We start from the raw sequence: 16735 nt of genomic DNA, 5'->3' as shown, positions 1-16735 counted from the left end.
GTGAGTTTTCTTTTGCACGCCGCGCAAAAAAAATTAAAAAGGGAATGCAACACGAGGACTTCCCAGGAGGTCACCCATCCTAGTACTACTCTCGCCCAAGCACGCTTAACTTCGGAGTTCTGATGGGATCCGGTGCTTTAGTGCTGGTATGATCGCATCCGACATGTTACCCCGTCTTCGTCCCTTATGCTTGCCCCTCCCAGCTCCACCACCTTTTTACTATTCCGGCCATTGCCACTTTTCCATCACTGGCTAATACCAACTATGACTTAATCTGCCAATTCACTATGCTTACCACTTTCCCACCCTTGCTAGTTCATGTATATTCCACCTCTTATCACTATTACAATCATTCCCACTTTCCCACATATCCCAATTTTCCACCATTGGCAAACGTTGGCTACTACGTACTCAACTTATTTCTCCCTTTTAGCACGCTTCCCACTATACCAAGGCATTCTTACTCTGCAACTCTACCCCTCTTAGCACACTTACCATTTTACCCCTGGTGGCACATACTATCTATGACACTATACTACTTACTCTGACACTTCTTCGCGCTTACTACTTTCCCACACTTGCCAATTTACCGCTAGTTACTTTGCCACTTCACCATGCTTACCACTTTCCCATGGTTACTATGCTTACCACTCTCCCATGCTTACTAGCACAATATATTTCCTGCCTGTTAATGACATGTTTGCATATAACCCATTTACAGCATGCTAAATCACGGCCTCTTATGACATTTCCGAAATCGCCCCAACAATGTCATTTGGGCCGTCTAATATAATTCTAGCCCATTGTAAGTTTTGGCCCATGTATGACTCTTGATGTCTTTCGTCCCATATGTATCCCTTTCTAACTCTGGGCCATTTAATGGCCCGAGGTGAAACTAGCCCATAATGAAAACAACTTACACGCGCTGTTCCAGCAATACGTGGTGCCATCTGCTTTGTCGATCACGTAGATGATGCCATTGTGTTCAATAGCATCACAGAAGTGTGTATCAGCTTTGACGATCCACTGCGAGCTGAGTTGTCTCCAGCTAAAAAAGGCACCTACGTAAAGATATGCGAGTCCGCGGTCGAACAAGGCAATTAGCTTGAACTCTGCGTAATCCTCATGTCGTGTGGGCACTTGGCAGATTACAATCTTCTGCAAAATAAGGTCCGTCCAACTGACGTGGTAATCTAGATAACTTGGACCGCGATGGTATAACCCTATATAATCCGACGGAGGAAGGATAATCTCATGGGAGGTCTGGAAGTTCACGAGCACCAACTTTTTCCCGTTTTCTCTAACGGCAACCATCCAGTGGGACTTCATGCCGACCCAGTACATACCTGCCACGAAGTTTCAGGCGATGGTGATCAGATCGAAGTCCAGTGAAATGATGTATGGCGACCCACTACATACATGCAAAGAAGTTTCGGCTAATGGAGGTCAGATTGAAGTCGAGGGGCATCATGTACGCCTCCGTATCATGGTGAGAAAATCTCGCAAGACCAGATAGCAGCTGTCGGTGTCAAAACCGGCGGATCTCGGGTAGGGGGTCCCGAACTGTGCGGGATCTCGGGCTGCACATATCGCGAGGCGGTTTTCCTGACACGTCTCGTCAAAGCAGAGATCGTGTCCCCCTTCTTATGGGATTCTCATCAATACAGACGTGGGTAACCCAATCGTGCCTGTTGGTATGACTCCTCGATTTTAGGCAAGTCCCAAACGGCCACGAGGAGGACGCTTCATATTCACCTTCTTTATAAAGAGTCCTAGGTCTGTCCTTTTTCCCCTCGTGCTCAATCGAATCCTTCCACTGCCTCGAGTTCCAACACCCAAGGCTCAGATCACGCACTTTGGACCTTCAACCATGTCCGGATCCAACCTCCAAGGTCGGTGGATGCCTTCCTCTGTCACAGAGGAGGACATCAAGAAGCTGAGAGAGGCCAGATATCTGACCGCTGAAATCTCACACAGGCTGCCTGCCCGAGGGCAGGTCATCCCCACTCCCGAACCCAACGAGAGTGTTCTGTTCATCTCTCACTTCCTCCGAGGGCTAGGCCTTGCTCTGGATCCCTTTGTTAGGGGGCTCATGTTCTATTATGGACTGGATTTCCATGATCTAGCCCCGGATTCCCTCCTTCACATCTCGTCGTTCTTCGTTCTGTGTGAGGCCTTCCTTCACATTACCCCACACTTCGGCCTGTGGCTCAAGACTTTCAATGTGAAGACGAAGATGATCGAGGGGCGTCACGCAGAGTGCGGAGGTGCCGCAATAAGCAAAAGTGCTGATGTTCCGTGGTTAGAGGGCTCCTTCCCAGAGGTGTCCAGTTTATGGCAACGAGAGTGGTTTTATATCACAACTCCCCGAAGTGCCAAGTGGGTAGCCGCCCCTGCCTTTCGCTCGGGCCCTCCACCACAACTGACGTCATGGATCAACAAGGGGCTGAACTGGGGGCCAGTAAATGATGTGCCGATATTGCAGAGTCGCATCCGAGATCTCCTTGAGAGAGATGTCAGCTTGGTCAAGGTAATGCAAGTCATGCTAGTTCGTCGAATCCAGCCTTGCAAACGTCGACCCCTCCGTATGTGGGAATTCAACCCGGAAGGACCGCGAACTATTCAACACTTCCTCGGCATGACGCTCGAAGAGATGTACAAATTGTTCTTCGGACCCCAAATAGAGTGTCCGGACACCACCGAGGATGCAGGTCTGAGCTGTAATTGCCCCGATACCCAAGTAAATAATCCCATGGCCGAACACGCTGTCTTTCTATTTATCATAAAATCAATATGAAAAGTCGCTCTTTGACCAGGACTGGATAACAAAGGCGAAGATGATCAGGTGTTCGGCCCCCCTTCCCGAAGGCTTGGCCAATCCAGTACTAGACAGAATGCTTGAGCCGGCGCCTTGTCAGGCGCCCTCAGGGGAAGATGAAGGGGAGGGGGGATAAAGAGGCTGAAAGTAGGCCTCACTCATCATTCATCCGAACCGGGGGAATTAGCGCCTCCGCGAAGGAGGACAACCAGGGAGAAGAATCTGAAATCCCCTCTCCCCAAGGAAGGAAGAGGACCACCTCTGAAGACCCGAAAATGAAGGTTTCCAAACGGGGGAAGAAATCTTCGCCAGAGGGTCCTACCTCGAAGGGTATCCTTGCCGCACAGTGTCCGCAAGGGGGTTAGCCCTCTACCGAGCTGTAAGTGAGAAGGTACTTAATAGTAAAAATATCTTACATTACTTCTGAAGATAATAACCGAAGCATATATCTTGCAGTTCGGATCGTAGCCCTTCTTGATAGAGTTTGTCTTCGGGGGATCTTCTTCCGGAGATGATGGAGAGCGAAAAACCTCCCCCTGTCACTCCGCCTCATGAGGCGGGCGACCCTGAAGTGTCGTCGCGGAGGGTTTCTCCTGATCCGCCAAGGCCAGAGGGTAATCCTTTGGCCACCCGAAGTCCTCACTATTCGGCTCCTAAAGAGACCAACAGAAAGAGTCCGGAACCGTACAGTGTGCGGTCGTACGCACTAAAGGATCTTCTGGAGCAAGCGGCCATCTCAGAAGCGCATTGTACGTTAATGGGTACGGTGATTGAAAGGATTTCATCCGCTGAAAGCGGGTTGCATGAAGCTTTTATGAGTCTGCTGAAAGGCTTTGAGGTACGTGAAATAGTGTATGTTTTTGACAGTACCGCACACGTTGGGTGTGCCCTATGCAGATAGTAGCCCCTGAGACTCTGGTTGCCGTCGAAAACAGCAGCAAACAGAGGATCATATTCCCAGGTAATAACTAGACTGCCTTTATGTGCAGGTGGCTGAAGGTCCGGTGGCTAGCCGGACTGATGAGTTTGCCGAGCTAAATCGGCAGCTTCATGTGGCACATGCCGACATCGTTCTTGTCAACAAGCCGCTTGACGAGGCACATGGTAAGTGATTTCTTCGGTGATAAACAAATAGTAAGAGGAGCATTATGCCAGTATCTTTAATATGTTGTGACTGCAGATGGAGCTGCCACCGTGGAGACCCTTCGGGCGGAACTTGCAAGAGCCAAGGGACAAGCAAGGAATAGAGATGCAGCCGCTCTAAAGGCGGTCGAAGAGCTGAGGGCCGAACAGGCCGCGCATTGCCAGAGCAAGGAAAGAATAGCCAAGATGGCCTTTGAGTTGAAAGAAGCCGCTGACCGTTACCAGCTTCTTCAAAAAGAAAGCCGAGCGAAGGCGACGGGCCTGGAGAAGGCCATGGTAGCAGCCAAGGAAGTCCGCTCCAAAATCAGAGCGACGAAGGAGGAGCTGCGTCAAGCTGCAGATATCGCGGCTGGGAAGCCCTTTTTGTTGCGGACTAAGTTCGGAGATCCGAAGTATGCTCCTCTTGATCAACTATGGAGTTCTCTAGACGCATACGTGGATTTGGCAGCAAGTGCTGCTGATGCGGCCGAGTTCTTCAAGGATCAAAAATATCGTGAAGTGGGAAAGCTGTTCTGGTCACAGTTCCATGCTCCAGTGTGTCCGCTGCTGCTGAGCGAATGGCCGAGTGGGCCGAGCTACATAGGTTGTCCGGACTAGGTTTGTTGTGGATCATCTGTGGCCGGAAGGGCCTAGGCCGAATAGTTACTTTAGTTTGGTGCAACAATTCCTTGGTGTTGTGCCTCACATCGACGCTATGAAGAGGTCGGCGTGTATAGAGGGTGCGTGGATGGCACTTGCCTAGTATTACTCCCTTGAAGGTAGTATTGCTGCGACTGATTTTTGTCGGGTCTATCCCCATTTTGCGGACTGTGTCCTGATATATCAGATTTAGACCACTGTTGCCGTCCATAAGGACTCGTGCGAGGTGGTATCCATTTATTATTGGGTCTAACACCAAGGCGGCCAATCCTTCATGCCGGAGGCTTGTCGCGTGATCCTTGTGATCAAACGTGATCGGGCAGGCCAACCAGGGTTCAAATTTAGGGGTGACGGGCTCCATGGCGCGTGTGTTTCGGAGTGCATGTTTGCTTCTCCTCTTCGTCACATGGATCATGTTTACCGTTTTAACCTATGGTGGGAATTTTTTCTGTCCTCCAGTGCTTTGCTGGCGAGGTTCGTCCTCGTCTTCGCTTGGTGTCTCCCCCCTTGTGTTCGGTGTTTAGCTTACCGGCCTGCTTGAAGACCCAGCATTCTCTGTGGGTGTAATTTGCAGGTTTATCGGGGGTGCCATCAATCTGACATAGTTTGTCAAGAATCCTGTTTAGGCCAGACGGTCCATCTCTGCTGTCTTTCGAAGGCTTTTTCCGCTGACCTCGTCGAGAGCCCCTGAATCCGGCATTTACCACCGTATTATCCGGGCTATCTTCTTTATTTCGATTCTTGTTTTTATTGCGTCATGGTTTTCCATTGCCATCCCTGACTTTGGATGTGCTTGGGTCGCTGGTGCTACTGCGGGATAACCATCTATCTTCGCCCACGCAAAAGCGGGTCATCAGGCTTGTCAGGGCTGCCATTGTTCTCGGTTTTTCTTGGCCGAGGTGTCTGGCGAGCCATTCGTCTCGGACGCTGTGTTTGAAAGCTGCTAAGGCTTCGGCGTCCGGACAATCGACGATTTGGTTCTTCTTAGTGAGAAACCTGTTCCAAAGCTTTCGGGCTGACTCTCCGGGCTGTTGAATTATATGATTTAAATCGTCTGCATCCGGAGGTCGGACATAGGTCCCTTGAAAATTAGCCCGAAAAGCGTCCTCGAGCTCCTCCCAACTTGCAATTGAGTTTTCGGGGAGGCTTTTCATCCACTGCCGCGCTGGTCCTTTAAGCTTGAGGGGCAAGTACTTGATGGCATGGAGATCGTCTCCACGAGCCATATGGATATGGAGGATAAAATCCTCAATCCAGACCCCAGGGTCTGTGGTCCTGTCGTACGCCTCTATGTTCACTGCTTTGAATCCTTCTGGGAATGTATGGTCAAGCACCTCATCGGTGAAACATAGGGGGTGTGCGGCACCCCTGTATTTGGGTGTATCATGGTGTTCGGACGGTTGTAGTATTTGGTTTTGATTTTGTGACGGAGCACGCTTCCTACATCCATAGATGGATCTGGTCATACTGGATTTTTGGTGCAAGTCCTCACGTATATCGTGTGTCAACTTATGTCCGACTTTGGTAGCCGCTCTATCGCGGTCACAAGGTGGTTGATCCGGCCTATTGGTCGTGTTATTTTTCGGCTGTATGGGCTCTAAGGCCTCATCGTCGAATTCGGTTAATAGCTTGTGCTCTGGATAGCTCTTTGTGTGGTAACTTCCACCATACTTTTATTCGTTGTCGACCACTTTGTTCCACCTGCTGTTGAGCGTGTTTTGTGCGGCCTTAAGCCTTTGCTTCTGCTTCTTCAGACTCCTCGCTATGGCAATGAGCCTTCTGCAGAGGCTCTCTTGCTCCAAGTGCTTTTCCGGGATGATGTGTGCATCTTCGTCCGGACTGTTTTCCTCCCCAGAGGGGGTTCGATTAGGTTTATCCTCAGCGTCGCCATGTTCGGACGTCGGATCCGTACTATGTTCGCCATTTGCAGCTTCATCGTGCTCTGCCGCTGGGGCAATGTGGTCGTTGTTTCCTCTGGAGTCGACTGGAGTGTTATTTTCTCTTGCGCTGTTATCTCTGTTTTTGCCGAGGCGGGATTTGGAGCGGTGCCTATGCCAACGCTTTGTTTGCTTCTTGGAGGGGTCATCCTCCGCTGTCTCCTCCCGTTCCTCGTCATCGTTTTCTTTGGGTGTGTCCACCATGTATATGTCATGTGATGAAGTGGCTGTCCAGTGCCCTGTGGGCACTAGTTCCTGTTCCTCTCCTGCATCGTCATCCATGCCGTCGATGTCTGCGGAGTCGAAATTGAGCATGTTGGTTAAATCGTCGACAGAGGCTACTAAGTGGGTGGTGGGTGGGCAGCGAATTTCTTCGTCATCCGCATCCCATTCTAGCCGGACATAGTTCGGCCAAGGTTCTCCTGACAAGGAGAGAGACCTTAATGAATTTAGCACATCGCCAAAAGGCGAGCGCTGAAAGATATCCGCGGAGGTGAATTCCATGGTCGGTGCCCAATCGGATTCGATAGGCACGGATGCAGGTGGCTCGGAGTCCGTGGCCGGAGACGATCCTGTAGTTCGACGACACGGCTCTCGTGAGGGGTGAAGTCAGTATCCGGCTACATCGCCACTGAGAGTGCGGCCTCCATGGCGGGGTCTATCCCTCCGTCCTCGGATGGCACAATTTTCTCCGGATTGAAGGCCGGAGTAGTTGCAGATGCGATCTCCCGAACACTGTCCGGCGGCAGAGTTACGTCATGCTCGCCGTGATTGTGCGGCGCACCTGACGTGGCCTCGAATCCGTCGAAGATCAAGTCTCCGCGGATGTCGGCATTGTATTTTAGGTTTCCGAATATGAATTCTCCGCGGATTGTGCGGCGCACCTTCCCCTTGGGAGCTTCGCCACAAATATAACATGCAATCCATCCCGACCCGCAAGGACGACGAGGTGCAGGTCGACTGCTACCTTCTCCTTCGGAGCTGTGCCACAAATACAAAAGTTGTCTCGAGTGAAGAACGAGTTCCACTCGACGGAGAATTCATGAAGATATTCAATGATAAACCAAGTTCAGATAAATCCTAAAGGTTCCAGACCGCAGATCGAAGTGCTCGGGCATTCAGCCCGAAAGAGTTTAACGGTTACAAAAAACACTCGGCATTCCGAGGCAAATTTAAGGTGGGGCATTAAAGTTTGTTCACTCCGCAGGAGGAGGACTGGCAGGCCCAACGAACTCGTCCACGTCGACGCCATCGGCGATCCGAGTGGCTGCAGCAAGAAAAGTCTCCATAAAAGATCGGAAGTCATGCCTCTGGGTGTTGGCAACCTTGATTGCTGCCAGCTTATCTTGTCGCACCTCCTTGCAGTGGACACGAACCAAAGACAGAGCCACATCAGCACCACACCGGGCAGAAGATTTCTTCCACTCCTGCACTCGACCAGGGATCTCGTTAAGTCGAGTCATCAGAGACTCGAGATCATTCTGGAGCGTGGCCCCTGGCCAAAGTGCCGTGTCGATCCGTGACGTGGCGACCTTCAGTCGAGCCAAGTAGTCCACAACACCGTTGATGCGGGATTCCAGTCGGAGCAGATTCATGGCAGTTTCATCTTTCACGGGAGAGTTGATGGGGTCCAAACCTGGCTCAATCCGCCCAGTCTCCTCCTCGAAGTTCTGGCAAAGCTCTGCATTCACGATCCGAGGATAAGTCAATTTCCGTATGCTGAGTCATAAAAAAAAACAACATCAGTCAGAACAAAATGTATACCTTCAAGCTTGATGAACAACTTCTTGGCAAGGCTCCTCAGATAGCTCTCCAGATCGTCCCTCCTGCGAGCGATGCCCTCCATCTTCTCGTACAGGTTAAGATTGTCCTTCTTCAAGCGCGTGCACTCCTTGTTGGCTTCGTTCAGGGCAGATTTCATCTTGGCGTTCTCTTCTTCCAATTGGCCGACTGAAGCCAGTTTCTGTTCAGCCAGAGCGGTTCTGTCGCCAGCTTTCTTTTGAGCAGCAGCCAAATCCTGATCCTTCTTCGCCAGAGCTTCGTTCAGTTTTTCTGCAAAGAAGTGGTGCTTGATTCAGAAAGAGCAGAAGGGTACTCAAGCCTAAGACAAACCAGTCGACAAGCTCGTCTTACCGTTGGCGTCGTGCTTGGCCTTTTGCAGCTCTGTCTTAGCCAATTCCAAGTCAAGGTTTAGCTGGATCTGCTATTTCTCCAAGTCAGCAAAGCGAGCTCCAAGATCGCAAGATTTCTACAAACAGGGAGGGGAAGTTATTTTACAGCAAAAAACGACAAAGACAATCAATACTAAGACTACGGTAGACTGCCCGCAGTCCACCATAGTCTCAGGGACTACACCCAGTGGGTGCACTTTGCGTGCCCCCACCGGTTCTGATCCCACTCGACCAGCCCACCGGAGTCGAATGCAGGGAGTAAAAAAAAGAGAGAGAGATGGAAGAAAAAAGCCGTTCAGACCCCAGTCAACTGCCAGCAGTCGACCGCGGTCTCGGGGACTACACCCAGTGGGTGCACTTGGCGTGCCCCCACCGGTTCTGATCCCACTCGCCCAGACCGAGTGGAAGAGCGAAACTACCAGTTTACACTCGACACGGCCAGACCAGATCGAGCGAAATAATCAAAACACACAGACTACAGTCGACTGCCAGCAGTACACCGTAGTCTCGGGGACTACACCCAGTGGGTGCACTCAGCGTGCCCCCACTAGTCCAAAAATTCAATCGACGCACCCAGTGGGTGTACAGATGCAAAGATTTTCGGAAAGAGAGTCTTTAGATAGCATATCCTAACAGAACAAGCGGCGACCAACTAACCTGAACATTGCTTTGGAGAGCCGAGCTGGCGTCATAGGTGGCCTGACTGGCGTCCCGCACCATCTTCACCTTCTCCATCATAATGCCCGCCTGGCGTATGGCTTCCTTGGTAGCATTCACTTCGTCCTCTGGGACATGATGGATCGCAAAAACTGAAGGTGGGTCGGCACGAGCTTGAGCAGTCGACGAAGAAGGCAAGGCACTCGACAATGGCATGGCGAAGGTAACAGAACCCCGATTGGCATCACCATCGTCCTGAACGACTGGTTCCGCCATCGGCGTCGACTGTGGCACCTTGCTTGCAGGAGCTTTCCTATTTTTCCTCGTCAAAGGCCTCTCAGGCTCTTCATCATCATCATCAGGGAGATCAATAATGTTAAGAGTTGTTCAAGGATCAATCGCCAAAATCACATCACCCAATGGTACACATTGCAGTTGAGTCGACCAAATAAAGACAGAATGACAGAAATCATACCCAGATTGGAAGTGACCGCATCCTCCATTACCTCATCCTCATCTCTGTAAGCTGAGGTCCCGGAAGTAGCAGCGCTGCCAGTTCCAAAGTTCGTCTGGTTAAATCAAGAAAAAATAAACAGCACGGAGCGTCGAGTGAATACAAAGGGAGACACTCACGCAGAAGCGATGGGGATGTCGATCTTAATCTTCGGCAACGCCTTCCGAGGCTTCTGCTATGCAACTTTGAGATGCTTCGACACTTTTTCAGTTGGGGTTGGTGAAGATGTCCGAGGACGCTTTGAAGACTGACCAGTCTGAGCAATCGCCTTCTCACGGGCGCTCGGTCGTTCTTGGTCAAGCTTGGATCGCCTCTCCTTGCGAGGAGGCGACTCGACTTCTTCTTCGTCACTTGAGTCGTCGCTTTCTTCGTCCTCTTCTCTGTCAGAATGCCATTCGCCACTGTCGCCGCCACTCGCTTCTCCTTCCAGATCTTGCTCTTACTCTCCGTTGGGCACTGAGTACATTTCAATAAGGGACTGAAAGAAAGCAGGAAGAATAAAGTCAGTCGACGCAGTATAGACAGTTGCGCGAGTGAATACAGATTATAATCGAAAGCTCAGAATCGGACCTTTTCTAGTTCGTGGGACTGGTCGAATGGAGGAACTCTCCTGGCTCCCCTGGGATTGTCCTTGTTTCCGGTGATGCCCGACAGCCACCCCTCCAGTGTGTCGTCATCGACCTCCTCCGGGTGAATCCGACTGGTGTCGTCAAGACCCGAATACATCCACATCGGATGGTCTCGAGCTTGAAGAGGCTGAATGCGCTGCCGAAGGAAAACCTCCAAGAGATCCATACCAGTGACCCCGTCACGGATAAGCTAGACCACTCGTTTGACCAGCACCCTCACTTGCGCCTTCTCCTCCGGGGGCACCTTCAAAGAGGAGGGTTTCCTCACTCGGTCAATGGTAAAAGGAGGGAGGCCAGTCGACTGCCCTGGCGTCGGCTGGTCTTTGCAGTAAAACCAGGTCGACTGCCATCCGCGGACCGAGTCGGGAAGAATCATGGCCGGAAAGGAACTTTTCCCTCTTATCTGAACACCAAGACCCCCACACATCTGAATCACTTGTGTTCTCTCATCACTCGGATTGGCCTTTTTCACCGTTTGAGAACGACAGGTGAAAATGTGCTTGAAAAGACCCCAGTGAGGCCGACAACCCAAGAAATTCTCGCACAAAGACACGAAAGCAGCGATATACACGATTGTGTTGGGAGTGAAGTGGTGGAGTTGTGCCCCAAAGAAATTCAGAAATCCCCGGAAGAAAGGGTGAGGAGGCAAGGAAAATCCACGGTCGACGTGGGTAGCAAGGAGGATGCGCTCACCCTCCCGAGGTTGCGGCTCGGATTCCTTCCCCCGAAGCCGCGCCGATCCATGGGGGATCAGTCCTCTGTCGGCTAGGTCGTCGAGGTCTTCTTGGCGGATCGCCAAGCGGATCCAGTCGCCCTAGATCCAGCCCTTCGGCAGGCCGGCTCGTGAGGAAGATCCACCCCGACTGGTCACCTTCCCCTTCGCCTTTGCCGTCGCCTTCTTTGCCCGCTCCAGAGCCACCGTCTTCTCCTTCCCCATCGTCACCGGCGAGACGTGTACGGAGCGGCGGCGCTGGGGCGAGAGCGAGCGCGACGAAGAAGTTTGAAGAGGAGAAGAGGAAATGAGAGCACACTGTTCGAGAAACCCCGGTCCGACGCCATATATGAGGTCGCTTCCGAGTGGGTGACTGGTAGGCTCGGACTATCCTGTCAAATCCTGTAACAATCGCGCGCGTGATACGTGGCGAAAAAGGTGGCACGGAGATCGAGGCGGCTCCGCCCTATCCCATCCGATTACTGCGGCCTCCCCCGTCCCGCGCGCTTCCCAAAATTCGAATCCCGCGAAATTTGCGGGCAGCAGAGCAACTTGTCAGACGGAAGATCTCCTCCACACCGTCACTCGGAGCTTTTCAAGTAAAGAAACTCACTCGAAAAAAAAACGAAGAATGGATCAAGGCGACTGAAAAGGAAGTTGCTATCATCACTCAGGTTCATTGATATGAAACAAGATATGCTCATGGCATGAAAAATGAGTCAGAGAAGTTCTCAACTCCTTCCCCACTCAAACCTCGATCCATTCGGGGGCTAATGATGAAGCTATGTACCTAGGGTAGGGTCATGGACCTGTCCTAACTGCCCTACCCAAGGACATCTCTAGAAGAAACCACCTTTCAATCGACTTGGAGGTGTTCCGCTCGACAGACTCGAAGACACTCGACCAAGAAGCAATCACTCGACCAAGATCCAACCACTCGACGGCCAGGAGACCTAAAGTCACTCCGCACGCTAACGGCCGGTCATTAAGTAGCTTTTATGGTCATCATAGCACTTTATTAGAGGCGTTACCAGTAACGCCCGACCTTAATGTATTTGAAACCCTGCATAACTGAGGGCCGAAGGGGTCTGGCAAACTCTATATAAGCCACCCTCCCCCTCGATGTAAAGGGTTCGCACCCCTGTAATTCATACACACATAATCCAATCAACCGCCTTCGGGCTCCGAGACGTAGGGCTATTACTTCCTCCGAGAAGGGCCTGAACTCGTAAACCTCGTGTGCTTACAACTACTCCATAGCTAAGATCTTGCCTCTCCATACTCACCCCCTACATTACTATCAGACTTAGAACCACGACAGCGCACCCTAGGGGGGGGGCGCCCCCTACCCACGTGACTACCTCATGGCTTTCTTGATGGAGGGTCCAAGTCTCCTGGATCTTATCTAATGAGAAAATCACGTTTCCAAAGGTTTCATTCCGTTTGGACTCCGTTTGATATTCCTTTTCTTCGAAACCCTAAAACAGGCAAAAAACAACAATTCTGGGCTGGGCCTTCGGTTAATAGGTTAGTCCCAAAAATAATATAAAAGTGGATAATAAAGCCCAATAATGTATAAAACAGTAGATAATATAGCATGGAGCAATCAAAAATTATAGATACGTTGGAGATGTATCAAGCATCCCCAAGCTTAATTCCTGCTCGTCCTCGAGTAGGTAAATGATAAAAACAGAATTTTTGATGCAGAGTGCTACTTGGCATAATTTCAATGTAAATCTTCTTAATTGTGGTATGAATATTCAGATTCGAAAGATTCAAGACAAAAGTTCATATTGATATAAAAATAATAATACTTCAAGCATACTAACAAAGCAATTATGTCTTCTCAAAATATCATGGCCAAAGAAAGCTATCCCTACAAAATCATATAGTCTGGCTATGCTCTATCTTCACCACACAAAGTATTTAAATCATGCACAACCCCGATGACAAGCCAAGCAATTGTTTCATACTTTTGACATTTTCAAAACTTTTTCGATCTTCACGCAATACATGAGCGTGAGCCATGGATATATCACTATAGGTGGAATAGAATGGTGGTTGTGGAGAAGACAAAAAGGGAGAAGATAGTCTCACATCAACTAGGCGTATCAACGGGCTATGGAGATGCCCATCAATAGATATCAATGTGAGTGAGTAGGGATTGCCATGCAACGGATGCACTAGAGCTATAAGTATATGAAAGCTCAAAAGAAACTAAGTGGGTGTGTATCCAACTCGCTTGCTCACGAAGACCTAGGGCATTTTGAGGAAGCCCATCATTGGAATATACAAGCCAAGTTCTATAATGAAAAATTCCCACTAGTATATGAGAGTGACATAATGAGAGACTCTCTATCATGAATATCATGGTGCTACTTTGAAGCACAAGTGTGGTAAAAGGATAGTAACATTGTCCCTTCTCTCTTTTTCTCTCATTTTTTTATTTGTGCCTTTCTCTTTTTTTTGTGGCCTCTTTTTTTTTTAATTTTTCGTCCGGAGTCTCATCCCGACTTGTGGGGGAATCACAGTCTCCATCATCCCTTCCTCACTTGGGACAATGCTCTAAAAATGATGATCATCACACTTTTATTTTCTTACAACTCATGAATTACAACTCGATTCTTAGAACAAAATATGACTCTATATGAATGCCTCCGGCGGTGTACCGGGATGTGCAATGACTCATGAGTGACATGTATGAAAGAATTATGAACAGTGGCTTTGCCATAAATACAATGTTAACTACATGATCATGCATAGCAATATGACAATGATGGAGCGTGTCATAATGAAAGGAACGGTGGAAAGTTGCATGGTAATATATCTCGGAATGGCTATGGAAATGCCATGATAGGTAGGTATGGTGGCCGTTTTGAGGAAGGTATTTGGTGGGTGTATGATACCGGTGAAAAGTGCACGGTATTAGAGAGGCTAGCAATGGTGGAAGGAAGAAAAGTGCGTATAATCCATGGACTCAACATTAGTCGTAAAGAACTCATGTACTTATTGCAAAAATCTAGAAGTTATCAAAGCAAAGTATTACACACATGCTCCTAGGGGGATAGATTGGTGTAACGCCCTCGATGCGGCTATATCTCCCACGTGTCGAAGCACGACTTAGAGGCCTAACCGCATTGAAAGCAATGTCGCAACTGAGGTAATCTTCACACAACCCATGTAATACATAAGGGAAAGAGATACATAGTTGGCTTACAATCGCCACTTCACACAATTACATGAATAAAGCATTACATCAACCAGATACAAACAAGGTCCGACTACGGAACCCAAAATAAAAGAAGACCACCCCAAATGCTACACAGATCCCCGATCGTCCCAACTGGGCTCCACTACTAATCAACTAGAAACGGAAACAACATAACGAACACGATCTTCATCGAGCTCCTCCTTGAGCTCGGTTGCGTCACCTGCACGGTATCATCGGCACCTGCAAGCTGGTTTTGGAAGTATCTGTGAGTCACGGGGACTCAGCAATCTCACACCCTCGCGATCAAGACTATTTAAGCTTATAGGAAGGGTACAAGGTATGAGGTGGAGCTGTAGCAAGCGACTAGCATATATGGTGGCTAACATACGCAAATGAGAGCGAGAAGAGAAGGCAAAAGCACGGTCGAGAATCTATGATCAAGAAGTGATCCTAGAACAACCTACGTCAAGCATAACTCCAACACTGTGTTCACTTCCCGGACTCCGCCGAGAAGAGACCATGACGGCGACACACGCGGTTGATGTATTTTAATTAAGATCAACTTTAGGTTTTCTACAACCGGACATTAGCAAATTCCCATATGCCCATAACCGCGGGCACGACTTTCAAAAGTTCAAATCCCTGTAGGGGTGTCCCAACTTAGCCCATCACAAGCTCTCACGATCAACAAAGGATATTCCTTCTCCCAAGACAATCCGATCAGACTCGGAATCCCGGTTACAAGACATCCTCAACAATGGTAAAACAAGTCCAGCAAGACCGCCTGATGCGCCGACATCCCGATAGGAGCTGCACATATCTCGTTCTCAGGGCAACACTGGATAAGCAATCCGTACAACTAAAACCAGCCCTCGAGTTTCCCCGAGGTGGCGCTGCAAGGGGATCTAGTTTGGACCAACACTTAGAGAAGCACTGGCCCCGGGGTGTTAAAATAAAGATGACCCTTGGGATGTGCGACTGCCAAGGGAAAAGGCTAGGTGGCGAATGGTAAAACCAAGGTTGGACCTTGCTGGAGGAGTTTTATTCAAAGCGAACTGTCAAGGGGTTCCCATTATAACCCAACCGTGTAAGGAACGCAAAATTCCGGAACATAACACCGATATGACGGAAACTAGGGCGGCAATAGTGGAACAAAACACTAGGCATAAGGCCGAGCCTTCCACCCTTTACCAAGTATATAGATGCATTAATATAAATAAGAGATATTGTGATATCCCAACAAATATCCATGTTCCAACAAGGAACAAACTCCAATCTTCACCTGCAACTAGCAACACTATAAGAGGGGCTGAGCAAAGCGGTAACATAGCCAAACAACGGTTTACTAGGACAAGGTGGGTTAGAGGCTTGGCTTAACTATATGGGAGGCATGCTACGCAAGTGGTAGGTATCGCAGCATAGGCATAGCAAAAGAGCGAGCAACTAGCAAGCAAAGATAGAAGTGATTTCGATGGTATGGTTATCTTGCCTGAAATTCCGCAAGGAAGAAGAACGAGTCCATGAAGAAGACAAACGGACGTAGCCAATGGATCCTCACAAACGCAACGATATCGGAACCAACCCGAAGAAGCAACACCGGAAAGAAGCAAACAACATAGTAAACAACCAACACATGAACATGGCATGATGCGCAAACAAGTATGATGCATGTCCGATTTAAATATGCATGGCTTGGCAAAGTGCACAAACAACACTACAAGTTAAGTGGAGCTCAATATGCAACGAGTTGCATATTTACGGAACACCACATTCAAGTTATTTAATTCGATATTGTTTATGTACCCAACAATTTTAAATGTTGATTAACATGGCAAGAGGTAAAGCAAAAGATAACTACCTATCTAGGCAAGTTTAAATGAGGCCGGAACAACAAGCAACAAGTCCGGAAAATCCTCATGAGCATAATTTATGGTTCTGGTACTGTTCTGCCCTAAACCAAATTTTAGAGTTGTTAAACATGCAAGATAGGTGCACCATGCTAAACTAGGCATTTTTCTACCCCATTTAGATATAAAGTTTGTTAGGTTTGGAGCTACGGTTATTTAGTTATGAATTAAAGCATTTTAGCATGGCCTTTGAGCAAAATTAAATCAGACAACATTTTAGACATTTTTAACATGCATGAAAGTGGCATATTATTAATCTACACAAAATACTAAGCATTTTTCATATATAAAGTTTTTACAAAAGATGAACAGATAGTGAGTTATGATATGCATGAACAACAGGGGGCAAACTGTAAACATGCAGTTTTCTGGATAATTGTTAAAATCGCAGGCAGGA

At 48.9% G+C, this 16735-nt stretch overlaps 1 non-coding gene across 1 annotated transcript; it reads right to left on the bottom strand.

Annotated features, from left to right (window-relative positions):
* Positions 1–41: 41 nt before the first annotated feature.
* Positions 42–160, bottom strand: LOC125533262. The gene has a single exon (XR_007294193.1). It is a non-coding gene; the product is annotated as a 5S ribosomal RNA (ribosomal RNA).
* Positions 161–16735: the final 16575 nt, after the last annotated feature.

This window comes from Triticum urartu, chromosome 1 (genome assembly GCF_003073215.2).
Source record: "Triticum urartu cultivar G1812 chromosome 1, Tu2.1, whole genome shotgun sequence".
NCBI lineage: Eukaryota > Viridiplantae > Streptophyta > Magnoliopsida > Poales > Poaceae > Triticum > Triticum urartu.
The sequence above is the reverse complement of the archived record's forward strand: the minus strand, read 5'-3'. Positions and strand labels throughout refer to the sequence as shown.